General features: G+C 48.1%; 1 protein-coding gene across 3 annotated transcripts in view; it reads left to right on the forward strand.

The window, feature by feature from the left end:
- Positions 1 to 200: 200 nt before the first annotated feature.
- The window catches only part of EPN2 (epsin 2), an 83,028-nt gene continuing 55,471 nt past the window's right edge, over positions 201 to 27,757 (forward strand). For all 3 annotated transcript variants that reach the window (XM_024565269.3, XM_053910373.1, XM_045198864.2), the window contains exon 1: positions 201 to 356. The gene's annotated coding sequence lies outside the window, so the exon portion shown is untranslated. The remainder of the gene's footprint in view (positions 357 to 27,757) is intronic.

Below are 27,757 nucleotides of genomic sequence, written 5' to 3' on the forward strand. Positions count from 1 at the left end.
GTTAGGAGGTTGTTTAGAGGATTCCGCTGTAGGTCCCAGCTGTGGGAACGTCTACTTGGGGTGGCGGGAAGGTTGGGTGAAGGCTGCGGGGGACGGGGCGTGGGCGGTGCTACTGGACCTGGCGGCAGGCGCGGGTGGGGCGGGGGCTGCACGGGGGGCGGGGCCGGCGGGCGCGCGCACGCAGCCGGCGCGCCCCCTCCCGGCCGCCATGTTGGCTGGTGTGTGGGTGTCAAACGGAGCTAGACGCGGTGGTGGCGGCGCCGGCGGCGGTGGCTCCCAGGGCTCCGGTCGCTCCCGCCTCCCCAGCGCTGCTGGCGGCCTTAGCCGCGCACCCAGGCCGGCCTGAAGGAGCGAAGGTGAGCCGGGTTCGGGGACCCTCCCCCTGCCCCAGGAGCGGACGCCCCCAGAACACAGGCTCCCCGGGAATCAGCCCCCCAAGCATGCATCCCTGCAGCCCAAGGTGGGTCTGCTCCTCTAGCGGGACCCCATCTTTCGACCCAGACCTCGCCCCCCAGGCTCGAGCTTGGCCCCCTCCCAATCTGGATCCCTCTTTCCGCTGCAGGGACCTCCCTCTCGCCCGCGACGCGCGCGCGCGCACACACACACACACACACACGCACACCTTTCCTATCTGAGAGCTTTTCATTTTCTATCCCGGGAGTCTGGCGCTCCCCTGACCCTACCCCAGCTCCGGGGACCCCTTCTGGTCCTCACCCTCTACCTCTCAGCTCGGAACAACCCCGCCCGTTCTCCCTGGAGCACTTTCCGCCCCCTCCCGGCCCGGGCGTCCCTCTTCTCCGGAGCCGAGCCTGCTCTCTCTCTGGCCCGCGTGTAGAGCCCGGACTCCACACCTCCGGGAGTCGGGGGAGGGGTCCTCTGTGTCCAGGATCCCGGCCCGACTCCGCTCTCCTTCGGGCTGGAGCGGGGCTCCCTTCCTCTCCTGAGGGACCAGGCTCCCTCCCCACCCCGCCCCCACAGCACAGCGGGGACGGGGGTGGCACAGCCGGGCTCCAGCTGCCTTTCTTCGGCGTGGGATGGCAGAGACCCCTCCCGGCGGTCCTGCTGGGCCAATGCGGTGGGTGAATGGGTGCGTGGGGGCCCGACTCTTCAGTCAGTCTGCGTGGAAAGAGACCCTTTCTTTCTTTCCCAGCGGGCGGCTCCCCGGGAGCCGAGCGCGTCGGGAGAGGCTGGTCCTTCCTAGAGGAGTCCTTGCCAACAGGTTTTTGTTTGCACCCTGGAGTTGGCCAAGTGGCTTTGCGGAAGGGGCTATTTTCTCTCCAGAAACCCCAACAGGGACCTGTGGAAGGCCATTCCTCAGCCCAGGGGCTCAGCGTGGGGCCCCTTCACAGTTTTGCTGCCATGGGAATGCATGTGGTCTGTGCTTGAAGACAGGATGGGGGCTTAGCCGTCTTCGGGGTTGAGATGGGGAAAACTGAGACCCAGAGATGCAGTGATTTGCTCAAGGTCACACAGCGATTCTGTATCAGTGCCAGAACACAAGCTCCCTCAGCCAGGGCTCTCTCCATGGCATTTTAGGGTCTTTTTTTTTTTTTTTAAGGGAGATATTCAGGATTATCTCCCTCTTTATTTTTTTAGCATTCACACAAGAACATGGTCAGGAAAAAATGAGAATTAAGTTCTTAATTTCCATCTCTAGAATATGCCCTGTAAAGAAGGGCTTGGAATAGAAGGTTAAAATGATTTTAAAGAGTGAATTTTAATATCCATGCCCTTCTCTCTCTCTCCTACCCTCCAGTTATATGTGCATTTTGTAGCTCTGGAGACCAGATGACAGGTGCTGACAAAACCGATGTACTGAACCCTGCACAGCAGGGATTGCATTTGCACTGATAATTAAGTTTTCATCTGTATTTAAACATTCAAAGGGGCTGTAGTTTATTTCTGAATAGTACTTATTCCAGTGTTTGTGTTGGGAACAAGTGATTGTGTTGGAGAAACCACATCTTCTCATCTTTTATTTATCTGTATTTTTATTTGTACATTTTAAAAGTTTATTTGTTTCTTTAGTTTTAATATTGAGCTAGTCATCCTTACCAGTCTCACTGGGCTATTCTTTTGTAAGCATTGAATGAGATACTGGCTGTTAAAGAGTTTGGCAAAGTGCAAATGATTGTAAGGCATGATTCAGGACCACATCCCTCCAGCCCCTGCACCAGGAGCCAGTCTGGACTGTCCTGTGGGATGTACTGATCTCTTCTGGATTTACACAGGCCTTTTGTCTCCCTGAATCCTGAGCTTGGCAGGTAAGGGAGTTCTGTGGAGAACTCTCTCCCAGCAAGGTGTGTTGTGCCAAGCACCTGTGTGAGGTGTGAAGAAATGTAAAACTTCCAAGTCATGGTACCTACCTCGCCAGCATAGTATGCGGTCTTGAAAAATGACCCATCCTTTGTAGACATTCTCCGTAGAAATACACTTGCTTCTTTACGTCTTCCATATTGTAATAAGGTATGAACTTCCTGAGGGTTGAGTCCTGCAAAAGTAGTTGAAAAGGGTTTGGCGCTCTTGCTCTCCTTTGTTTTATGGCTTGGCTTTCCCTGACTTAAAGAGCAGGAGGTGGCAGCATCTGCTGCTGTTGCTGCTCCTCCCTTACTCCCTCTTTTCTTCTCCATTTCATCAGGAGGAGTGGCACCTTTCAGTTCTTTGTGGACTAAAGCGCTAAGAGGTTTTCATAGATGGGATTGTCATAGTTATACTCTTGGGAAGCACATTAAAGTTTTCAAAGCTCTTTGGTATTTGTTCTCATTGTCCCCCAGAACATTCCTGTTGGATTGGTGGGGCATGGGTGACCATGGCAGTTGTCGTTTTATGGCATGAGTATTTGAGCCTTGGAAAAATCAAAGGGCTTGCATTTGGGGAATTTGAGGTTAGAGAGTCTATAAAGAATTATTTAGTCCTACTCCTAGTTTTCTGCTGGGCTGTCAACTCCTATCTTCAGTTTAAACAAACTTTTGCCAAGCCTTTGCCAGCCAGCTCCATCAGCGTTTGGGCCCTGCTGACTCTTCTCTCTGAGCCCTCACCACCCCAAACACTCTTTTGGAGCACTTATCATGTTGTCTGGGTATCTAGGGCTCTTGTGACACTGATATTTTTGAGATCAGTGACTGTCCCGCCTTTCTTTGCTTCTCCAGCACACAGCCCTGTCTCTGACCCATGCATGGTAGGTGCTCCGTGAAGGTCTGGGTTGTGAATAAGTGGTCCTGGGGACAGGGGAACAACTTTTCATTGATCTTACTAAGGGCTCCACTCTTCTGTCTTGTTCTTGCAAAAAACCACTGCTCTTTGTCCAGCCGTCTCCTGTCAACCAGGTGGGTGTTATTCTCAGGCTGCAGATAAGGAAACTGAGACTCAGGGGCTTAGGTCATGTGCTCAAGGTCACTCATCAGTAAGTGATGGAGTTGTGATTTGAACAGGTCTGCTGGATTCCAAAATAGTATACCTGTTACCTTATTTGAAAAACCCAATCCTACAGGAATGAAGAGACTTGCTTAAAACCCTACTGCAAATTGATAATAGACTGATAATAGACTGTGAAATGATGTAATTAAGGTTGGTGAGGGTGATCCCTGGCCAGTGTGGCTCAGTTGGTTGAGCATCAGGCCTGTGAACCAAAAGGGGTTTGATTCCTGGTCGTGTGAATGCCTGGGTTGTGGGTTCCGTCCCCCATCAGGCCATGGGCAAGAGGCAACCGATCAATGCTTCTCACCCTCTCTTTCTCCCTCTTTCCTCTCTCTCTAAAAAATAAATAAACATATAAAAAATGGAAAAGAAATTTGCATCTCATACCCCAAATAAATGTTTATTTAAAAAAAAAAGATGGTGAGGGTGGGAGAAAGCACACTGTTGAAATGACTGTTTACATCCATCTGTTGAGTTTTTGAAAATTGACAAGCTTTCTGATAAGTTAGTCAGTGGAATTTTCTTTCCTCCTAATTAGCTTGTTCAAGGTGTCTGAAAATAGAAAGTTAGAAACCAAAAGCATGAGATTAACGTGCACGCGGTTTTGAGTGCAGTCAGTGGCATCCATGTACGGGCTTGTTTGACCATACCTATTTTTCAGTCAAGCAGTTAAATTTTTGATATCTTGAAATGAAAAGCTGTTATAGCAGCCTTTTTTTTCACATAAAGGCTGAAACTTGTATTTTGTATTGTATTTTGTCCTTACATTGACCTATAACATAGGATTACCGCCCAATTTGTGAATGGAAAACCTGAGGTTCAGAGGAGAGGTTAGGTAACTTCCTCCCCATCATTAATATTTATTGAGCATTTATGGTGTACTAGGCACAACAGAACATATAAAAAACCATTGTCCCTCCTCTGGAGAAGGTTACATTCTAAAAGAAAAAAATACACCTCTTTTCGAGCGGTATTTGTGTTTGGTGCTTTTTCATGGTACTGAGAAAGTAGTCTGTAGGGTGAGCTTTGCATACAACTTAGCCCCATTACTTAAAGAAGAGAGGCAGAGGAAGAATTTAAAGACATACCACTCAGGATAGGTAGCGTTTACTGGGAGATAACACAGTCTCCTTAGCTGAGGAGAGGTTTGCGGGAGGAAATAGGATGAAGGAGGTAGTTTGAGGGATGCAAGCAAAGGAAGTAGGGTACCCTCACACACTGAGTGGAGCCGGACGATTATGTGGTGGGTTTTTTTCCAAGTGCATGGCCACCAAGTAGGAGTGGTTGATGACAAGGCAGCAGGCTAAAAAGGGAATCTTGTGCACCTGACAAATAGAATAAAGGCTCAAAGCTGAAGACAGGCTACAAGAGTATCAATAAATTCTTAAAAACAAAAATTATTTGGAAGCACAAAACTTAAGTTAATGCTACTCCATCCATGTCATGATGGGCCAAGAACACTGTGGCTTCTGAAGTTAGCAAATGCCATATTCTAAATTTTAAATGGAGCACCTTACTTTTTTTTCTGATCAGTCCCCCTACCTCTGAAAAGCAAAAAACCAAAGCAACCCAACACCTTTCTTTGGGGGAGGGTGGAGGAGTATGGGACCCGTGGTTGTAAGCAATAGTAGTTAATTAGTAGTTATTTTGTTATGATAAACTTTGTATTTAAACGTGGTAAAAGCCCATTAGCTGCCAAGGGGAATAAGGAATAAATTTCCAAAAATGTACAACTTCCTTTAGAGAAGTTTCAGAACCAAAAGACTAATTTACAAGAAAAGCTGTAGAGAAGTTGAAAAGTTCTTTCATAAAACTTTTATTCTACTTACGTGAACTTACACATGTATTCTTAACCATTATGCTTAGATTGCTCATGAAAATTTCATGAGACATTAAACAAAGCTAGCCATCTCAGTTATTTTCCTGTTAACTGTTTTAAAAAAAGATTTTATTTATTTATTTTTAGAGAGGGAGAAAGAAAGAGAAACATTGATGTGAGAGAGAAACATCGATTGGCTGCCTCTCGTACACGCCCGACCAGGGACCAAACCTGCAACCCAGGCATGTGCCCTGACCAGGAATCAAACCAGCGATCTTTCGCCTTGTGGAATGACACCCAACGCATTGAGCCACACCAGTCAGGGCTCCCTGTTAACTATTTTTATAGCATATGCATGTTAGGCAAGTATCAAAAAAAATCATAAAAGCAACACCAAAAAAACCCTAAAAAAAGTTAAATACATGGGTCTTTCTGTTTTATTGCTGTGCTTGATACACTTGGTAATGAGGTCAAGCAACTCATTTTACTGCATGTTCTACATTTGTTCTTAGGTTGCCTAAAACATTTATATACAAATAAAATGAGTGTAGCACAAATAACAAAAGCAGACAGCAGGCAACTTACAAATGATGGTGTGTGAACTGTTTTTGCCCTTGCCGACAGCACAGCGGTCACAATGGAAGGAGCGCTTGTGTGGCTGTAGTTGGAGGTGTGCACATGGAGGCCGAGTGCCCTCCGCCTCCCCACACACATGGACCAGTGTGTGCTGCCACTTCACCAGGGGCCGTCTATTTCTGCTGCGGCCTTCTGAGCGCTCCAGGAGCCCAGGTTACTTCTGAGGGACTGGCGCAGCCAGGAGTCTGTGACTCCCAAATCCAGGTGCCTCCTGTTCCTCCAGCTCCTGTAGAAGGCCCCCGAGTGTGATGGGTACTCGTTTAAATTATAAGATAAGCTTGTGATCTGAAAATCACCACCAGTTCTATTTAGAAGGCTGGGAACTGTGAATTAGGAGATTTCTTCTAATCTTCTGGTCTATGAAAACACTACATGTCAAGAATTTAATGGACAGCCTGAACAGATGGATGGTAGATTTAGGGTTTGATTAGAAAACGAAAGAAAGAAAAAAAGACTTGCCTCCTTTGAACCAGACCCACTGCATTGTTAAAAGGCTCTCTGCCTGTGCCCGCTAGGTGTCTTCTGGTGACTCATTCTCAGCATACCCAGGTGCTGGACCCCGCACTGTACCTGGGCACAGAGAGCCTCCCAGCTGGTCCTGGTCCAGGCAGTGTCAGGCTGCACTGTCAAGCCCTCTGGACACAGAGTGGGTCATTTAATTCTCCTCCTGTTTGAAGCAGTGCTAGGAGTTGGGTGCACACGGGGCTGCGAATGAAGAGACTACCCATTTTCTCTTCAGGGCAACCCCACTGATAAATGGAGCAGGGAGAAGCAGGCTTATCCTGAGGGATGGCTGACCACCTAGGGATGATGCATGATGTGGATTTAACAGCATCTATAATTAATCAGTTCTAAGTACAGGATTCATCCTTCCTGTCACTCCCATCCCCACTTAAGGTAATGTCCTCATTGCATTGTGGGGGCTCCACAGCTGAGAGCACCAAATGGTGCAGGCATGTTGGCTACAAAGGCCATGTGACAAATAGCTTTGGAATCTGATTGGGTACAAATTGGCTTCCTGGCTGTGGGGCGTTGGGCATTTTAGCCACTGAGCTTCAGTTACCTTATCTCTAAAGTGGGGCTAATAATAACACCTTGGCAGCCAGGTAATGGTGTTTCTCAGACTCCAGCGCACATCGGAATCACCCAGGGAGCCTTGTTAGACACGTTGCCAGGCTCCAGGCCCAGGGTTTCTGATTCAGTAGGTCTGGGGTGACGCCTGAGAGTGTGCATTTTCAACCAGTTTCCCGGTGTTGCCGATGCTGCTGATCTGGGGGCCAATTTGGGAACCCTGGCCTAGAGGACTGAATGAGAAGGTGTGTAAGGGGTCAGCCCCAGCTGACTGTGCAGGGGACACTTGAAAGCAGTTCTTTTCTGCTCTGACATACCTCTGAGTATTGCTCAGAAGCTGGTGGCATGGTGCTCAGGAATTTGGTCTCTCAAAGAGCTGTCTTCACTTAATTCTTCTGTGGTGGTGATTTGGATTGTGGTCACGGGCACTGTGACTCTGTGGGTCAGTCGGGATGTTTTCCTTAATGAAGGAATGTAAGGCGTCAGTGCCCTCGAAGGGTCAATGAATTTTGGGCTGTGCGAAAAGCCAGTTCATTCCCACACATCAAGCAAGATGTTCACTGTCAAGGCTTTTAGATAAGCAGCCGGGAAAGGGCAGGGTGTGGTGCTGGGCACTGAGCAGACTTCCACTGGGGGCCGTAGGGGCTGGCCACTGGTGCTACTGCATGTCACTCCTCCCCCCACCCCAGTTCTGAGTGATTTAATATTCTTTGGTGTTTAGAGTTTGGAGAAATTTTTTTTCCCTCCAGTAGTGATTGCCCATGAAAACCAAACATTTGAGGGGTGTGGGAGGGTGAGCCCTCTGTGGTCTTAGAATGTCTCTTGTGTGTTGGGCCCTCTGCGACTTTGTTTATGTACAGCATTTAGTTTAATTTTTACCATGACCTGAAAAGCCTGAAACCATGTCTCTTTTTGCATGTGCAAAAACCGAGGCCCAGAGGGGTCAGCAACTTGCCTGGGTTGCACAGTCAGTAAGGGCCCCAGCTGGTGTATGCTGCCACCTGTGTGAGATCCAGAACCACATTGTTTCCATTGCCCCACTCTCTAGCCATTCCCGGTGCTTCCATTGCCTCCCTGCACCCTCGCAGCAACTGTGGGAAGGAAGCATTTCACAGGTGGGCAGGCTGAGGCGCAGAGGGGTCTAGCCTGCTCACCTGTATCCACCCAGAATTCATTCCCATACTTGTCTGATTTTGGAGCCTCATGAAGCTGTTTCTGTGACAACACCTCACCTTTCCATCCAGGGACACAGAATTCTGAGACCTCAACCTGCCTGGATCAGCGAGCAGGGACCTGGGGGACCCCAGTCAGTTAGGTTGGGAGGAAGTCTTTGTGGGCTTCTACAGTTTTCGGTGTTTGTAAAGCTGTGTGAAAATAATTGCCCAAATTGCTCTTCAAGGAAAGGGACCATTTCCTTTTACTCTGTAATCCTGAAGTGGTGCACATTGGTTCTTTAAACATGACACGTGGAAATTAAGTACTAAAAATCCTCTGGTAATGCTATTGTTAAAATGTGGTCAAATTCATACAGAAGCACTCGATAGCCTTAAACAGTTGCATGTGAATAAAAATATAAAGCATCCCCTTCCTCAGCAGGCAGTGAGCCCATGACTCTCGTCACTGGGTCCTTTCTGGTCTCACAGTGCCTGCGGAGGCTGGGGTGTGAGCGCTCTCCCAGGGTTTGGAAATCGCCCACAGTTCCCAAGCCAAGGAATGGTGCACAGTGATGTGTCAGTACCTGCCCTGCACTCCTTGGAGGCCCTGGAGGTTTGGACTTAAATGTGTTGTTTCATAAACTCTTTAAGACTCTGAGATGAATAAATCATGAGAGCTAAAGTTACCATTCAAAGTCTGCACCCTCCTCCCCGCACCCCCACCCCGCCAGAGTCACAGCAATAAAGGAATACTGACTGGCCAGAAAGGCATACTTCCGTTTGAGAGCAAGTCCTCCCCGAGTCCCGTTCAATACCAGAGTTGTCCTGGGTATAAGAACTAATACTTTGGGTCCAAAAATTGGGGAAAGAGGATCAGAGAAATATTCTATGCTACTTTGTGGAAAGCAGTCCGGTTGATACAGAATCATGAGCAAAGACAGTCTCGTGACAGTCGGGCAGAAGGTTCGGGTCAGCGCCTGGGAATGGGCAACTCACGATGGGTGTAAGTGAAATGCTGTGTTCCGTGCCACCAAGAAGCTAGCCTAATTGAGAAGACAAAGGTGACACGGAGAGGATAGGGTTTGAGCTGGACTTCAAAGGACAGGGAATCATTTCAGGAGCAGAAGGCAGATTGGAAGGCATTTCAGACAGAACAGCAGGAGGCCAAGCTTGGGGTGGGCCTGGGTGGCACCAGCAGGCAGGTGGGGCGTGTGCCGGGCACAGGCTGCCTGCTGGGGGTCTGTTATGATCTGAGGGACCACACAGTGGCAGAGGCCTTGGGAGTTGGTGTGGGGCGGTGCGGGCGAAGCTGAGCGTTCGGGGAGGGGCCCTTTGGCAGGGGCCTTGCAAAGTGGCAGCATTTCTGTGGGCAGGGGCCTGGCCAGGCTGCAGTTCTGGAGCCCCACAGGGGTTTGTGTCAGAGAGAGGGGCAGCCAGCGCGTGGTTCTGTCTGTGGGGAGCTCAGGGCCTCAGAGCTAGCTCGGGGGTGTGGGTGTGAGCCCTGTGAGCCCGCAGTTCTCACCCTTGTGTACACCTGCAGATCACGTGGCCCAAGAGCTTGTTAAAATGCTTGTTATGGCCCCGTTCCAGACCGTGGACATGGGAGCCAATAGCAGTTCCCAGAGTTCTCCCAATGATTCTGATGACTCCTGTGGGCTGAAAAGCTGAACGGTGGGCTCGGGGGAGCCTCTGGGAATGTCATGGGTTAGAAGCTGGGAGAAATTGGAGCAGAGAGAGCAAGAAGCCTTTGTGGTGATGATGTCCAGGTGCTGGGGCCCTGCGAACTGCAGAGTGACTGGACGGCTGGGGAAGAGGGCGGCGGCAGGAGAGGTGAAAGCCGATGAGGGCCTGGGCTGAAGTCTGCCTTAGCCAGGGGTGCACACAAGTCTGCCTTAGCCAGAGTGAGGACGAGAGAGAAGACTGTGACCCCCTGTTTGGGAGTTCCTCCTGCGCAGAGCACAGCACGTTCCCATCCATGCGTGCAAGCCTGCAGGCGCGTTCCTTCGTACAGGCCTCATTGTAATGACTGCAGCAAACACTACTTGTAAAATTTAAAACTGCATTTCTTTAAGGTAATTGTTTTAAGGTAGTTGTAATTTAGAGTTCCTAATTTAGGTAGATTCACTTTATTAAAGATTAAAAGTGAGGTTTTACCTGGTACATTTCATAATCACAACGCAATAACTTAGAGCAGTACAGAAAGATTAGTTTATAGGCCAATTCACTCAGTATTTAATGTCTACTGAGGACACAGTATCACGTGCTGTAGTCTGGGAACACACAGGTGATAAGTTCTTGCCCCCAAGCAGCTGTGGTCTGCAGAGAGTGGCTCCTGATGTGGGGACAAGTCCTGTCCGTCCCTGGAGAGGGAGGACTAGAAGGTTCTGTCTGGCTCTGAGAGTGAACCTGGGTGTCAGAGAAGGCTTCAGAGTTAAGGACGAGTAAGTCGAGTCTGGAAGGAAGAGTGGGAATTCTGGGGAACAGCGTCTTCCTCTTCGGAGGACTGCCAGCCGAGGGAACAGAGCTGTGACTGGGCCTCAGGGTGAAGCATCAAGCTTGGGCCGAGCAAGGAGGAGGGGCTGGACCAGGGGCAGAGCCGCAGGCTGACTAGGCAGGACAGGTGCAGAGCTTAGTGAGATTCAGGTTGGGCTGTGGTTTTCACAATCTTTCAGTGGCCAGTGGGCAGGGCCTTGCGTCCTCCGCTCCACCTCTAATCTGAGTAGCTCTGCTCTGATCTGAACATAGGGAACTAAAAAGAGCTTATTTGGAAAGTGTCTCTCTGTTGTTTAAAAAAGAAAATCAAAGCGATCTCATTGCAGTGGGTGCTGAGGAGCCACTCTGGGTGGGAGAGTGCCCAGTAGGTTAGCTGGGAGGGAGGCACTGGCCCGCCCCCAGGGATCTGAAAAAGCTCTCACTTCTGGTTGTTTGTAGGAGAAGGCGGAGTAGAAAAGGATTCTGTTCCATCCTGTACTCCAGGCTGGTCTCAGTTCCCAGGGTGATGTCTAGGCAGTGTGCTCATGCTGTAGCTAACAGGTCCCTTGGGAATAGAACTCCTTAAAGCCAAGCATTTTTGTTTCCTAGAAATCCCTGAAGAATTTTATGACCAGTTTGTAAAGGTACAGGACCTAGTAGTTAACCTGGAATGCATGCCGGAGGGTGTGTAACAGGCTCAGTGCTGGGTCCCCAGGGGGGTCCCAGCCCTCAGATCTCCTCAGTGTGGACTGGGCAAAAGTTGTCCATGCCTGATTCGACCCACAGGTGCATTTTGTTTGGGCTGTATAGTGCCTCTTTTTAAAAATTAAAATTGGTTGCTGCATTAGGTTCCTGTGGCTGCTGTACCCGATCACAACAAACACATGGCTTACAACAGTGCAGGTTAGAAGTTCAACACTGGTTTCAGGGGCTAAAGTCGTGTTGTAGTCGGGCTGCATTTCTTTTGGAGGCTCCGGGGGAGGATCTCTTTCCTTGCCTCTCCAGCTTCCTTGATTTGCGGCCCCTTCCATCTTCAAAGCCAGCTCATCCTATCCTTCTCCCACTGCATCCCTCTGACACCGACTCCCACTTCTAAGGACCCTTGTGATTGCCTTGAGCCCACTGGACAATATTATTTTATCCAGTGAACCCACTGGACAATCCAGGATCCCCTCCCTATGTTAAGGTCAGCTGATTAGAGACCTTAATTTCATCTGCTACATTAATTCTCCTTTGCCACGTAACTAGGATGGTGTGGACATCTTTGGGAGGCCATTATCCTGTCTTCCACATTGCCAACATGAAAATTAAAAGATCGCACAGAAGCACAGCTACATTGACAAATCAGAACACTTGGCAGCTGGGGGCCTGCACTGTTTCCTGGCAACACTGGGTCAGTGGCACTGTCTCTGGATGGGCTTGCATCTACCAGTCCTTCAGAGCCCCCACCCCTCCCATGGTGCCCACTCGTTTTCCTTCATTGCCTGAGCCCTGCTCTGGGGACTCAGGTCCTTACACACACCAGTCATGGCAGCGTCCAGCATTCAGCATGCTGGAGCTTGCTTACCACCCTGTTTGGTGCCCTTTTCCTTTCCCCGAGGCCCCTCTCTGCCCCCAGACCCTTGTCCCGAATCCTCCTCTGCAGAACACATACCCATCCCTCCTCTCCATGCTTCCATCTCCATGTCCCCTTCTCCCTGACCCAGGGCTCTACATTCTAGAGCATCTCTGATACTATTTTAGGTAGTGTTTGAACCATAACTGCTTATTTCCTGTCTCCTCCTTTTCTGGTACCCCACACTAATATTGGGGTGGCCAAAAAATCGATTTAGTTTTTTCCGTAAAGTAAAAGACACATTTTTCATGTTTATCCATAACTTTATTGATTTGGATCGAGTATGTCGGCTGTCTCCCGCTACTGGCTTCTAGTGTGCGGAGGCCAAGGGTGCTGCCAGATATCTTCCAAGCATAAGACGGTCCACAGCAAAGGATTGTTTGGCCAAGGTGTCAATAGTACCAAGAAACTTCTCAAACCACTTTTGACATGTTTGATCAGTCATAGCACCTTCTTCCTATACTGCATCTTTTTTTTGTGTTTCAGTTGTGTTTTTACTTTTCTTGAAACAATAAAGCATAATGCACTAAAAATATTATGTATCTTCTTTCACCTTCAATATTAAAATGGCTGTACAAAAATTCACCAATGTTGTTAAGTTTTTTAAAGTGCACGCTGATGTGACAGCTGTCACAATACAGTCTAACAAAGTTGTTTCGAGTGAAGTTAAAGACAACTACGCCCTACTAGAGCCATTGTACTGAAAAACTAAATGAACTTTCTGGCTGACCCAATCCTTCCTGTTATCTTCCATGTCTTGCATTTGTAAAAAGCAAGTCTTAATAATGTGCCCTTGGAGCAGTATCCATCAAGAATCAGAATCACACAGTAAGGTTTTAGGCAAAAGTATACTCTGTGCCACATAGTTTCCTAGATAATAGGGAATGAGATAGAGACACCTGCCTCCCCGCCCAATCTAATACTACCAGAGAGGAGGAGAAGCAAGAGGCAATTGTGATATTAACCTCCTACCACATCTAGGGGGAGGGGCTGGCAGCATACAGCTTCCTCCAACCCTGACCTGAAGGGGAGCTGTGTCTGCAGTGGTCAGGGATTCTGGGGGGTCTGCTAAAGGCATGTTAGTGAGAGGTTCCCTCATTTCCAAACCTGGCCTCTACCCAAGTTGATAGCCGAATTTGGGGCAGGCAGTTCAAAGGCCTGGGCAGCAGATTGGTTTGCTGTGTGAAGGACGAGGCTAGACACCACCGTGTGCCACTGTCTGGGGGTCTGAGCTGGGGCCTGGTGACCTGAGGGCTCCTGGGCGTGGCCTCCTGCGGAGGGGCCTGCCCGGATGGCTCTGCTCTGGGAGTCTCGGCAAAGGGCCCCAGGCCGAGTCCCTGGAGCTGGACCGTCTAAGTTCTTTACCCAGCTGTCAAAGGTCTTTGGAAGCCTGCTTGAAACGAGGCAAAGCTTCTCAGTAGGGAGGATTTCCAATATATAAAAATAGAGTGGTCTGGTGCACCCCCTCCCTCAGCTTTTAACAGCTTCAGTCTGGGTCCTCCCTACCCTACACTGGATTATTTCAGCACGAATCCCAGGCCTCTTTCAGGTGACAAATGCTTCAAATATGTATCTCTGACAGATATGGATTCTTTGGAAACTTTATTTTTTAAGTCAACACTGACTAGCAGAAGTTCTTACTCTTTACCATATTTTTTCGGACCATAAGACGCACCTAGGTTTTAAACGAGGAAAATAGGAAAAAAAATTTTTGAAGTAAATAATGTAAAATATTTAATAACATAAATAACATATTTCATCAATGTAAATGTAGGCTACATTTGGACTATAAGATGCACCCCCATTTCCCTCCGAAATTTGGGAGGGGTGCATCTTATAGTCCGAAAAATACAGTAATACGTTCAGGGGTTGAAGCTCTTTTTTTCCAGTTGTGGAATAATCATCTTCTTACAAAATCTTGACTTAGGTTGAATTTTATTAGCATTTATATTAGCGCAGAACAATGGAAGCTTTGCTATTTTAATTTTTTCACTGTGAAGTATACATAAAATTCACCACGGTAACCATTTTAAAGTGCAAAAGTCAGTTCCAGCACTGTACGCCATCAGCGCTGCCTTGTTCCTGGGGCTTTTTACCCCCCACGAGGAAACCTGCACCCTCCTGGCCATCACTCCGCATACCCCTCTTCCCCCTGACCCCTGGGGACCGTGCACCTGTGTCCTGCCCTTGTGGATCGGCCTGTGCTGGACATTTCACACAACGGAGTCATCCCATGTGTGGGCATAGTGTTTTTCGGGGCCACCCATGCAGTGCCTGGGTCACTGCTTCTTTCTTTTACGGCCCAGTAGTAGGCCATGGTGTGGATAGACACGTTTGTTAGTCCATTCATCGGGGACAGACGCCTGGGCTGTTTCCACTTTTGGCAGTTGTGACTAGTTGCTACTTTAACTCATCAGTGCTGACTTTGAAATGCTGTGATTTGTGTGGATCGTAAAGAAAATGTCATGTATGTGGGAGCAGGAGGGTGATTTACTCTTGATTTCATTGATTTCAACACACACATTAAAAAGAACTTATTACTGAGGTGTGATGTACATAACAGAAAAGCACCCAGGACATATAAGCGGCTCAGAGGTCTCTTCTGATTGTCTTTGGTTTTGGTGGCCATGAGGTCTGTTTCCGAGGCTGCCTTCGGGGGGCACACCCTGTTGTTCTTAGGCCTGAGAGACTGCAGCTGTGGGCCTGAGGGGGGTCAGTGGGCTCTGAGCACCAGCATCGAGGGGAATGCTTGGCAGTCTCTGGGACTTGGCCGAGTCCTGAGTTATGGGGACAGATTCGGGGTTTTGGTGTTTTCATGACAGTTGTGACTGAAGAGCTTGATTCCTGGACACTGAGTCAGTGCCATTGTTTACATAGTGAAACAGAGCCTGTGCCTTGTGTTTTCATGATGGCTTCCTGGAGTTCAGAACAGCAGGCTGGGCGCATTGCTGTCGCTGTGGGTAATGAAGTGGGTTTGGGAACATGTTTTATATGCAGGCAATGATTTTCCTGGCGGGTTTATTTCCAGCGAGGACTTTGCAGACAGCCCTGAGTAGCCTGGTGCTGACTTGAGAGTGCCCATCTTAAGGGCTGCTGGGAGGTGAGAAGTGGCCCACTGCTGCTTCTTAGGTGGTGAGGTTGCGGCGCCTGGAGCACAGTCTGCACCGCATGATGCTGTGCGTCTGTCTCTGTTAGAGGACATGAGGGAGGCGGCTGTGTCAGGTCCCAGGTCGAGGAGAAGATTCTCCTGTGACTCTGGTTTGTTGCCATCTCATAGACCAGCGATTTTCAACCGGTGTGCTGTGGCAAGAATTTGTAAAACATGCAGTACCTGACTATGTAGTCGGGGGCACTGACCTCTTCCTTTGTTTGTCAAATACAAAAATAAATAACAGCAGCCAACACAACTCAATGTGTGAGTTGTGAATGACTCAAAATTGTGCTAATTTTTTTTTTTTTTTTGTCAGAGCGGCAAAAGATATATTTTTTGGTGTGCCACAGAATTTTAGTAATTAGTTTATCTGTGCCAGGAAATGTAGAAGGTTGAAAATCTCTGTTTTAGACAGTGAATCCTCTTTGCATGGGCCACCAGGAAGCTCAGCTCGGAGCCAGTAGTTTGCCTTCACTCTAGTGTAGCCTGCACTTTGGATTGTAACCTTGTTTTCTGGCTTTGCTCCCCCACTCCTATTTCCCTACTGCCTATGTTTTTTTTTATTACACAGCAATCAAGTGGATTTCTATAAGCGAGTGATTCTCAACTTGTCTGCTTTACTTTAATCAGAATCACCTGGGGAGATTCTTTTTTAAACGTACCAGTGCTCAGTTGCCACCACCTTATGTTTCAATTGTTCTGAGATGGGGCGTGTTTCCAAACTCCCCAGAGGTTCAGGCATGTGTCTCTGGTTGAGAACTGCTACGTTAGGCCATTTCACATCTTTTTAGCAACAAGACAGTGATAAATAGATTTTTTTTAAAAAAGGGAGCCTGGTATAGAGAGGCTAAATAAAGAGGATTCTGTAGCGTCAGTGGTTTTCTTGAAGGTGGAAGCAGTGGGAAGGCTCAGAGTGGCTCCTCGTCTTGGCCAGGGCCACAGGGGCCTGAACTCCAGGGCTGGGGTGGGAAGGAGCCACTGGAGGCTGTGCTCAGAAGGTCTTGGGCCTGCCTGATGGGAATGCAGCTTTGCAGTAAGGTTTTCTGGGCTTTTTAGGACCCAAGTCCCATATTTGGGATCTAATTTATGGTTAACACTATTTGCTATGGAATGTAATTTATAGAGAAGACCCAGTGTATAACAGAAGTTTTTAAAAATATTTTATTTATTTATTTTCAGAGAGAGGGGAACGGAGGAAGAAAGAGAGGGAGAGAAACATTGATGTGTGAGAGAAACATTACAATTAATGTTTCTCACATGTGCCCCAACTTAGGACCTGGCCCGCAACCCAGGCATGTGCCCTGACCAGGGATCAAACCTGCAGCTGTTTGGTTCACAGGCTGGAGCTCAATCCATTCAGCCACACCAGTCAACGCTGAAAATTTAAAACATGGTCTTTGCAACTAACCTTATACCTCCTGCACTTAAAAAAGCACTATCCCTGCCCTGGCCGACACGACTTGGTTGGAGCATTGTCCTGTAAACTGGAAGGTCATGGGTTTGATTCCCAGTTAGGGCACGTGCCCATGTTGCGGGTTTGGTCCCTGGTTGGGGCGTGTATGAGAGGGAACTGATCGATGTTTCTCTCTCACATCAGTGTTTCTCTCCTTCTCTCTCTCAAATCAATAAGGATGTCCTCGGATGAGGATTAAACAAGTAAAAATTTAAAAAGCACAGTCTCAGCTCTAAAGAGAAAACAGGAAATTATGAAAGAAAACACTTTTTCTTGATTTAAAAGCATATATTTTATTGGCAGAGGAAAATGGCAAGTGCAACTGTTGGTCAGATTTTAACATTTGAAGAAGGAGTAACAAAGGTTTCTTTAAGGAAACAAAACCAGACCCATTATTCCCCACCACACCCACCCCAAAAGAAAAACAGACTGTTTTCATTTAGTTCTTTTGCCACTGAACAGAAACCTTAACTTTTTTTCCTTCACAGTCTGATTATCAATAGTTTTCAAAGACTATGTTAAGGCAGCTCTACCAAAACAGATTGTGTGCAACGTAGTCTTTCCAGGCTGATTTTCTTTTTTTTTTTGCTGTCTTGTGGAGAATGTTTAGGGTGCCTGTTTTAATGGCCATCAAAGAAAATTTAGGAAGTTCTTTCTCGCAGTTGTCTGTTCAGTACCCAGGGGTCCTCGCGGCCTGTGTGACCATCCTGGGATGGCTCAGAGCTTTCCCTTAAATGGCTGTGCTGGGAAGAGGCCAGCCGCCTCCTGTGATTTGTCCCCTACTCTCTTGCTCTATGTGGTGGGGGCCTGCAGCTTCCAGAGGCTCCAGGAGGCCAGGAGGGAGCTCTGCTGCGGGGAGGTCTGGCCAGGTTGATAGGGTCTATTCACTCACCAGCCAGAGGCTACAGTGCTGGTGCCCAGGCAGCAGCGTGGAGGTGAAATGGTCTGGTGGGGAGGATGGTTTCAGGACTGGACGATGGAAGCACTGCACATACTTCAGAGACTTTCAGAGGGGGGTACCCTAGCTCCTTGGGCAGAGCCATTTAATGCGCTCTGGACTGCAGTTTCCCCACCTATGACAAAGAGTCGGAGAGAACGAATAAGTGATATCCAAGCCCTTCCCTGTACCCAAATGCTTTGGTTTTGTGTCTTCAAAACCTTTCATTCTTAGGTAAGCAGCATTCAAGCTGGCAGGTGTTCTGTGTTTTCCGAATGTATGTTTTTTCCATCTGGTGAAGTTAGGTTGGGTTGGGTTGGCTTGCTGAGAAGTTGGTAAAGGGGGTTTATCGACTCTCCTTTCAGGAGTCTTAAGGAAAAAGGGGCCAGTGCCTCAGGAAATGTGTTTGCCTGAGGCTCACTAGCTCACTCTGATTCAACCCAGAGAGCTGGTCCAGGTAGTAAGTCAACCTGGTCATTTCAGAGTGACTCATGTCAACCTGTGGTTGTTGAGCCAATTCTACGCCAATGGGAATCCCCAATTTGGGATGCAGTGGAGAAGGAAACTTGATTCAGTGCAAACAGCTCAAGTGTGACCCAGCAGGGCTGCAAAAACAGCAGGGCTCTGAGGTAGCCCTGGGGCCAGGCCCCTTTCTGGCCAGACAGCTCTGCTTTACTCTGCTCTGCTCTGCTCCGCTCTGGCGAGATAGCTTCATTGTTTCAGCTTAGCCGAGGAACAGTCTTCAGTCATAGTGGAAAGGGAAAGCATGCTTTCAGAACCAGAGGAAAGCTGGCTTCTATAGGCAGGAGTCCCACCGTGGTACCTCATCATGCAAATGAGGACTCCAAGTCTCTGCAGTTTCACTGGTCCAAAAGACACTTTCCTGATTGGTTAGAATGGGAGCTGCCTTGATTGGTTGGTGAAGATGGTGATAGGGATATAGCTGTGCAGCTCCAGTTGGACAGGGAAAGTCTCCGTCCTATTGGTTGAAATAGGATTCCAGGAACTCCTTTATAAGGACTGTTCAGATGTCAGGGACACCATGCAGGCAGGCAGGCAGTGCAGGCTTCTCCTTGAAGTGCAGTTTGCTTGAGAGGCCCTGTGTAGAAATGGCTGCTACACTGGATTTTAAAATTTGAGCCCAGTTAGCAACCAGGTGCCCTTCTTAGTAGGTGTCTTCTTTCTCAGGGTTCTCACCCATGACATGTTAATGTCTAGAAATTTCCTTCTGGGGCCTTGGCACTGGTGCTGCATATGCACGGTCAGAGGGGTTGTTTGTGCCTCCCTGTGAGTGGATCTCCCAGGCTGGGAAAAGGCCCCTGACCTCCTGCCCATTGGTGTTAGGCCCCCCTGACTGGTCACAGAGTCAACTCTGGTAAAAAGATGTCTGCCTTCCCAAAGACCACACACTCTGGGGGACAATGGTGCTGCTGTGCACAGTGTTTAGTGTGAGGCCTAGACTTGTCGAATGAGGTTTGCCCTTGTGTGCCACAGTTCACTACCAACTGGTAGATATTTAAGAAATCCTCTCAAAAGAAATTTAAAGGCCAGCCTTGGCTGGTGTAGCTCAGTTGGGGATTAAACCCACAGCCTTTCATCCAGTTACTGAAAGGTTGAGGGTTCAGTTCCTGGTCAGGGCACATACCTAGGTTGTGGGTTTAATCCCCCGTCCAGGTTGCACACAGGAGGCAACTGATCTGTGTTTCTCTCTCACATCGATGTTTCTCTCTCTCCTTTTCTCTCTCTCTAAAAGCAATGAAAAAAAAATGTCCTCTGGTGAGGATTTTCTTTTTCGTTTGGAAGAAAATGGTACTTTAAAACTTAAAAAGGGAAACAAATGTCTTCATTAAAAGAAAAAAAACCTCATTCTTTAACACATCAGCTTCTGAATTAAGGTCTTGGAAATAAGAGGTTTTTTTTTTTTTTTTAAAGAAAAAACCAAACTGCCTGTGAATCTTACGGAAATAGAATTTGGAATTGGTCAACCCAGTCCTCTCCTTTTAGTAGGGGAGGTGGAAATAGTTTTGCTGTCGTTTTTGTTAAATATGAATACAGTGCCTTGTTGTGTTGGCTTCTTCTGAGCACTGAGTTACTGCGGAGGGAAATCTCCAGACATGAATATCACCTCTTTGAGGACTGAAGCCTTTCCTTTTCACCTGCAGCTTTTGCTGTTCCTCTTTACACTTTCACACTTGCCCTGTGCCCCGGTTTCACAGAGGCCAGGCTGGCTGGGCCAGCAGCTGGTTGGGAGAGCTGGCTTCCGGGTGAAAGGCCGAGGGTGCCTGGAGTGAGGCAGATGGCATTGCTCTCAGGGGCCTGCCGGGAGACCGCGACTGCTCTCGCCCCTGCATGCCTGGAGCAAGAGTTCAAGTCCTCTGTGACTGGCATCCAGGGCCCATTCCTGTTCGGTCTGTTTTCTTCTCTTCTGACTTCACCCCTCACTGCTTTCTCTCTTCACTGGCCAAGCTGGGTGCTAGAACACGTTTTGCCTACTGATCACCCGCCTTGGCTGCCCCTTTGCATGCACCTGGCCTGTATGGACCCTTTAGGCTTCCATCATAGGTTTTTTCTGCTCTCCGTGGGCTGTGTCACATGAGCTCTTTGCTGCTGGGGTTATGTCTGATTGACAGGTATCCCCCAGGGCTGTGCCCCTGCCCCTGATGATAGATTGGAGAGACAGCTGCTCAGGGCTGCACTGGTTGGTGGGGGGGCGGGTAGGGGAGTTGTGCGCAAATCTGTGGGCAGTGTGGGGAAGAGAAGTGCCAGGAGCAAGACCGCTCTCACCGGCTGGATAGCAGGTTGTCTGGGTATGTGGACAGCTGGGGAACCACATTCACAGCCTTCCAGGTGTGAAGTCTGAGAGGCCTGGAAGGGACAGACACAGGACAGTCCAGTGGTTTCTGGCTTCTACATGTGGTGCAGGGCTCTGACACAGATTGGCAGGAGGAAGGAAAGGAGGAGCTGGGCTGACCGCCGCACCGTACTGCTCACAGCTCTCGCTGCTCACGTGTCGGAGACCTGTTTGCCAGAGGCTTTTATGTGGCTTTAGTGTTTTTGTAAATGAGCATGAGCCTTTGTTTTTAAGTAATGCTCTTTGACTATACAGTTCATTCACATAGTTCTAAAATGAAAAGATATTGAAGTATACTTTGAGAAGTCTTACCCATCACCTCTGATCTCATCTGTCCCATCCCCCTTCTCCCTAAGAGTTAACACTCTTCAGTAGTCTGAATAGCTTTCCAGTGTTTCTTTATGCATATAAAGCAAACACAAATTTATATATATATTTTTCTTTTTGTTAAATAAAAGACAGCACACTATACACACTGTTTAACACCTTGTTTTTTTACTTGCCAGTGTAGTCTGGAAATTCCCATGTCAGCATGTGGAGGTTCATTGACATTCTTCCTTTCAGCTATTAGTATTGTAAAGTTATTCCTTATTTTGGAGAAACAAAAGTTGTTCCTTTTGTTTTGTTTTGTTTTGTTTTAAATCCCATTCCCTATACAAAGGCATTTGGGCATGTTTCCAATATGCTGCTTCCTAACAATCTGCAAGGAGTAATCTTATCTCTATGCTGTCCCCACATGTGCAGGTGGATCTGTAGGGTAGCACCCCCCCCTCCCGGAGACATTGCTGGGTCACTGGGAAAACACATTTGTAACTTTGATAAGTTTTGCCAAGTTGCCCTCCATGGGGTGATTCCAGTTTGCACTCCCGCCAGCAGGTGTGAGTGCCTCTTTCCCCATTGCCTCACCATCAGAGGGTGCAGTCAAACATGTGGTTTTTGTCCACCTGACAGGTGGAAAGAGTAGCTCGATATAGTTTTAATTGGCATTTTTCTCAAGTGTGAGCTGATCATGTTGTCACATGTTTATGGACCATTTATACTTTTTTAAAAAAATATTTTATTTATTTACTTTTAGAGAGAGGGGAAGGGAAGGAGAAAGAGAGGGAAGGAAACATCAGTGTGTGGTTGCCTCTTGCGCACTCTCCCAATGGGGACCTGACCCACAACCCAGGCATGTGCTCCCACCGGGAATTGAACCGGCAGCCCTTTGGTTTTCAGGCCCGAGCTCAATCCACTGAGCTACACCAGCTAGGTCAGACTTTGTGTGGACTTTGCTTGTTTTTCTCTTGGGTTATTTGTTGCTTATTTTTCTCAGTTTTTATGAATAGTTCATCCTTTTGGAAGGTTAGTTCATTGTGTTATGAATTGTGAAATATTTTTTTCAGGCTAGGAATTATTCTGATCTAGTCACATTCTTTAAGTCCCCCCTACCCCCCACCCTCCAACCCAAGTTTCCTGTGTTTGAAGGTTCAGACTGTGGCCTTGGGACAGAGTCTGGTCCCTGTTGGGACAGAACAACTCTGGTTTCTTCCAGGATTTTAAGTTAATTGGCCACAGACATGTTTTCAGCCCAAACATGCAGTAGTATCGATGTGTTTGTGTCGGGATGGGCTATGTGTTGCTGTGGAAACAACCAGTCCCTCATATCACTGTGGCCCAACACAGCACAGGCTTATTTCTTAGTCGTGCTGCAGGTCCCATGTGTGGTCATTATAGTTGTTCATGGACCTGGGATGATGGAGGCGCCATCTTTTTTTGGTGGTTGTTAACAGCTTTATTGATACACAGTTTATGTATCATGCACTACATTTTGGTTCTGTAGTTTTGGTATCTTTAGAGTTGTGCACCCATCAGCCTAATCTTACTTTAGAACACTTCATCAGCCCAAAAAGAAATCTTGTACCCATTGAGCAGTCATTCCCCCAGGCTCCTCTTCTTCCCCCAGTCTCTGTAATTATTAATTCACTTTCTGTCCCTGTGGATTTCCTGTTCTGGACATTTCATTGAGATGAAATCATACGATACGTGGTCTTTTGTGTGTCTGGCTTCTTCCACTCAGCATCATGTTCTCAGTGTTCCTTCATGTGGCAACATGTGTCCAGTCTTCATTCCTCTTTGAGGCTGAATGGTCTTCCACTGGATGGACATGCCACGTTGTATTTGCCCGCTCACCTGTGGGTGGACAAGGCCACTCCCCCTTCCTGGCTACTGTGAGCAACGCCGCTGTGACCGTCGGGGCGCAGGTTTGTGTGCAACTGCATTTTCCTTCCTCTTGGGCGCATACGGAGGCTTCCGTCTTCACCACCACATTGAGAAGGACACGTGGAGAATTGCACATTGGCTTTTTAGATGTTTGAGAAAAAGTGACACACACACACTTCTATCACATTTTACTGGCCAGTACCATAACTGACTTCAGAGGGGTGGGAAATGCAATTTTTTCATAGGCCCAGAAGGATGTGACTGGAAGTATTTGGTGCATAGAAGTAATTACCACAGAGGAGAAGAGAAATGGACATTCCTAGGACCCAAGAGACTGATTCTGAAGGGGTTCATTAGCTCATTAGTAAGGTGGGAATTCCAGGATGGGCATTGCCTACAAGTAATGGTTCAGTGTTGAAAGCTGGTTGGCAGGAAGACCTTGAATCTTTCAAAGAGCAGCTTAGAAGGATGATGACTTTGGAGAGGAAAGGAGCAGCCCCATGGAAGTGATGTCAAATTGGTTTAGGACAGGGCTCATCTGAGTTTGCCTAGGAGGCACTGTGGTTCAGAAAGGGAAGCGCAGACTCCCCCCCAACACTCCAACTCTGACTTGGACTGTGACTCGTCCTCCTTCTTCTCACCGGTGAAATGCCTCCCTTGCAGAATTGTAGCGCACAGCAGGCACTGAGTAGATGATACACTTCGGGGAATGTGACCTGCAGCAGCCTCGTCTGCGGTCACTGAGTGAGCACGCCTGGCCTTCCCTGGGCCATTGGTTCATGTTTTCCTTGTGAAGTGTAAATGTTCTCGTGGCCTGGTTCTTCCCGGTGGCTGAGGAGGGGGTGGGTGGCATTGACATGGCCGGTGAATATTCCCAGGCAAACCGGCAATTCTTCCTCAACCTTGGGCACAATGAATTTCTAAACCGGGGGTTTTTCTGGGCACTGGAGATGCTGAGCAGACCTGCGGACGCGTCACTGTCACCGTCAGTGCTAGAAATGCAGCCCTTTATTATTATTTTTCTAAACAAAGCAGGACAATGGCCATGTAAATGTTATTTGAACAAAAGCATTTGCCTATTGGAGATAAAACCAAAAGGAAAATAACTTCCTCGTCTTTTTGGTTTTTGTGTTTAGATATTTGGCAACATTCTAATCTTTTAAGAATTAAAAAAATATCTATGGTATGTGAATTGTGTTTTGTTTCTGCCTGTAAAATTCAATGTGAAATGGACTCAGAAATCTCCCTGCCCCCGCCCCTCACCAGCTTGCTCCCAGTTTTGCTTTTCTTTTGAAGGAAGTGACAGAGACCAGCAGGGCCCAAAGTGGCCAGTCAAAAGCATGGGGGCAAATCTGGACCCTATGGTAGAAGTAAGAGGTTCCACCAGCTCACCTGGCTCCTTCATGTCTGTCACCTGTGAGCCTTGCAGGCTGCTGTGCCCATTTCCCAGAGGAGGGAATGGGGATTCACCCAGGCGACTATCCAGTGGTGGGGAGAGCAGCCGTCTTTCCACCCTGCCAAGCTGTTATTTCTAAACCACAACAATAATTGCAGGCCACGTTTTATGTTCCATAGTGCATTTGTGGCTCCTTGATTTGGAGTTTGGAGAGGGAATGGATAGGAACAGAGAGATGGGGAGGGGGCTGCTAGCAGGTGGGGGTGGACGGGTGCCCTGTGAGTCATTCATTCCTGTGGCAGATGTGTGCCAGGCACCATGCCAGGCCCTGTAAGACAGGCAGCAGTCTGAGACAGTTGGGGCCTGTGTCCTCCGAGAGCCTGCAGTCCAGAGGTTCTGGGAGGAAGGAAGGAGAGGTGAGAGGGCACTGGAAGCCCCGGCAGCAGCAGGTGGTGGTGCCTCCAGCAGAGAATCCCTGGAGGAGAAGAGAAGGGGTGCTGGTGGAGAGTTGGGGGTGGTGGGTTCAGTTCTCTCTGGAGACTGGAGGTAGAGTTGGTGTGCCACATGGCATCCTCTACAAGGGCATCTGTGCCGTTTGTTTATTGGCATCATTAGGAGAAGGCGTGGTTCTCCCAGCCAACCCCTGCTGAGCATAGCGCCCAAAAGTGGGCTTCTCGGTATATCCTCTGGACTCTTCTCTGTCCCTGTGGTTGTCATCGCTCCCTGAAACCTCTCCACTCTCCCCTTGCCCACACTGGATGGTTCTCCTGTCTCCACAACTTCACTGCTCCCCCCACCCGCGCCAGCACCCCTTGGGCTTGGTTGATGGATATTCGCCACCTTCTGACCTGCGTCCTTACCCATTCTCCACTGCTGTCCACGGTCCCCTTGCCTTCTCCCAAAGGGATGTGCCAGCCCCAGCACCACTCTCTCTGACTTAGGTGCCAGCTACCACTTGGCTGTCTCCATCCTCCATGCCTATCTCCAATCACGTGTGTCTGAAATAAAGCTATTTGCTCTACCTCTTTCCTTCTCCTGAAATCTGCGCACCCTCCCCACATTTGCTCTCTGTTAAAGGTACCTATGTCCTCCTGGCTACTCCCACCCACCTTGCCCAACCCCACACTGACATTTGGTCGTCAGGGCTTGGTTTTCTTGCTCTGTGTCTATGTCTTTTTCCTTTTTATTATTCTCCTGCTGCACTTGGATTCGGGCCCTAGTCCCTTCTCGTCACATCTGTGTGGGCTTCTAAGTGGTCTTCCTGTCACCGTCATCCTCCCTCTGTCCCCAGCCCTCTCCCCTTGCTGCTGCTTGGTCAGGATTTCAGGAACACCGGCCTGCCAGTGTCACTTCTCTGCTTCTAAGCAAAACAGAAATCAGCTAGCTTTTCCTTCAGCAGTATTTGCTAAAATAGTTTTTTAAGTTGTACACAGTTGAATGTTACTAATTTTAACAGTCCTTTATCTTGAAAATGCCATAGTACTTTGGCAGTTCCTCAAAAAGCTAAATACAGAGTTATCATAGGGCCCGACAGTTCCACTCCTCAGTGTGTACCCAGAAGGGCTGAAAGCACGTGTCCACGCAAAACCTTACACACAAATGTTCACAGTGGCCCAAAATGGAAACAACCCAGATGTTCTCCGCCTGATGAACGGATAGATAAAACGTGGTGTAGCCATGCACTAGAAAATTACTCAGCCGTAAAAAGGAATGAAGTACTGACACAGAATACAACATGGATGGACCTTTAAGATATGCTAAGTGAAATAAGCCAGACACAAGAGGCCATATATTGTATGCTTTCATATATTTAAAATGTTCAAAATAGGAAAATCCATAGAGACAGAGGGATTTGTGGTTACCAGGAGCGGAGGGAAAGGGGCTGCCCTCGGGTGTGGCTGCTAACAGGTAGATGCTGCGGTTCTTTCTGGGTAATGAAAATGTTCTGGAATTAGTTACCGGTTATGGTTGTACAACATTGTAAATACACTAAATTGTAAGTGTGAGTGGTATACTTTAAAATGGTGAGTTTTATGTTATGTGAATTGTATATCAATAAAAGTAAACAAAAAGACAGCCCCCACCCCCGGCCAAATGTCACAGCAAACATACCAGCACTATTTGTGATAGCAGGACTCTGGGCAGTCCAGATGTCCATTGACAGGAGACTGAGTGGGGAAGCTGTTAAATAGGAGCGTAGTCAGATACTGTATAATAATACACAGCAGTGAAAATGGATGAACCACAACTAGCTACACATAGTAACATGGCTGAATCTCAGAACAATTGCTACTAAATGACAAAAGCAAGTTGTAGACGACCATATATTGTTTAGTTTTACAGTACTTTCAAAATTTTTTAAAATGTTCAAAAATTTTCTTTAAAGATTTTATTCATTTATTTTAGAGGGGAAGGTAGGGAGAAAGAGAGGGAGAGAAATCTCAGTGTGTGGTTGCCTCTCGTGCATCCTCCTACTGGGGACGTGGCCCGCAACCCAGGCATGTGCCCTGACTGGGAATCAAACTGGCCACCCTTTGGTTCTCAGGCCGGGGCCTAATCCACAGAGCCACACCAGCCAGGTGTTTTCTTTTCTTTTCTTTTTTTTTTTAAAGCAAGGGACCAAAGAACCATGAACCTGAGCAGTTTTTCTGTGGAAGAGGAAGGAGGGGGGAGGGACACCCTGGGCATGCATTGCAGTCCTGCCTTAGGCCTGGGGGCTGGGCTCACAGGCGCCTGTTCTGTTTGTACCTCCATGTAGTTTGCACTCACTCTCTTCTGAGTACCCAACAGTGGATAACAATTTAGAAAACAGAGGAGCCGCAAGAAGTCATTAGGGCTGGCTCTTGCTTTTTCTGGGGCAGATTCTGACATTTAAGAGTTAGAAGGAACATTTCCTCCTGATGTCGCCAGTCAGTGTCGCAGAGTAAATAAAACACTGGGAGTGTCTCCAGCAGCAGAGGAAGGAGGGAAATAATATTTTTATTCTGTACCAAAAAAGGAAGTTTACCTTTCAGCATTGAGACTTGATCTTTTTCTGAGTGGTATTTCAGATGACAGCTATTTCAAAGGAATGCAGACTTCTTGGGTTGTTAAAGTTGATGTGGCTGATTTAGTAGCAGACAGTTATAGCCAGAGAGACAACATTTCTTAAGCATGTGAGTTCTGAGGAACACATTTTTAAAAATAGTTTTGGAGTGTCTGTGGTATTTCAGACTTCCACCCTGACTGATTCCATTGTATTTCCAGTCTGTAGAATCATACACATTTCAAGGGGAAGCTTGCTTTGAAGATTGTTACAGCCTCTTGCCTTTTGTTGGCCTCGCAGTACGGAGCGAGGCGGCCAGGGTCTGACCCTGGCACAGCACTACCCCTCTCTCAAGCCTCGGCATCCGCCCACAGCGAGCCCTTGAGGCCCTCACAGCTCCAGCGTCCTTTCCCCTGCTCACCTGACTGGTGAGCTGGCTGGGGAAAGGCCCCTCTGTGGCCAGCTGAACATGGAGGGGTTGGGAAGATAGTTGCTTCTCTGCCATCCCCTGGCCTATTAAATGTTTAGACAAGAAAGGCCTTTTTGAAGGCCTACAGA

The sequence above is a fragment of the Desmodus rotundus genome, chromosome 9 (genome assembly GCF_022682495.2).
Source record: "Desmodus rotundus isolate HL8 chromosome 9, HLdesRot8A.1, whole genome shotgun sequence".
NCBI lineage: Eukaryota > Metazoa > Chordata > Mammalia > Chiroptera > Phyllostomidae > Desmodus > Desmodus rotundus.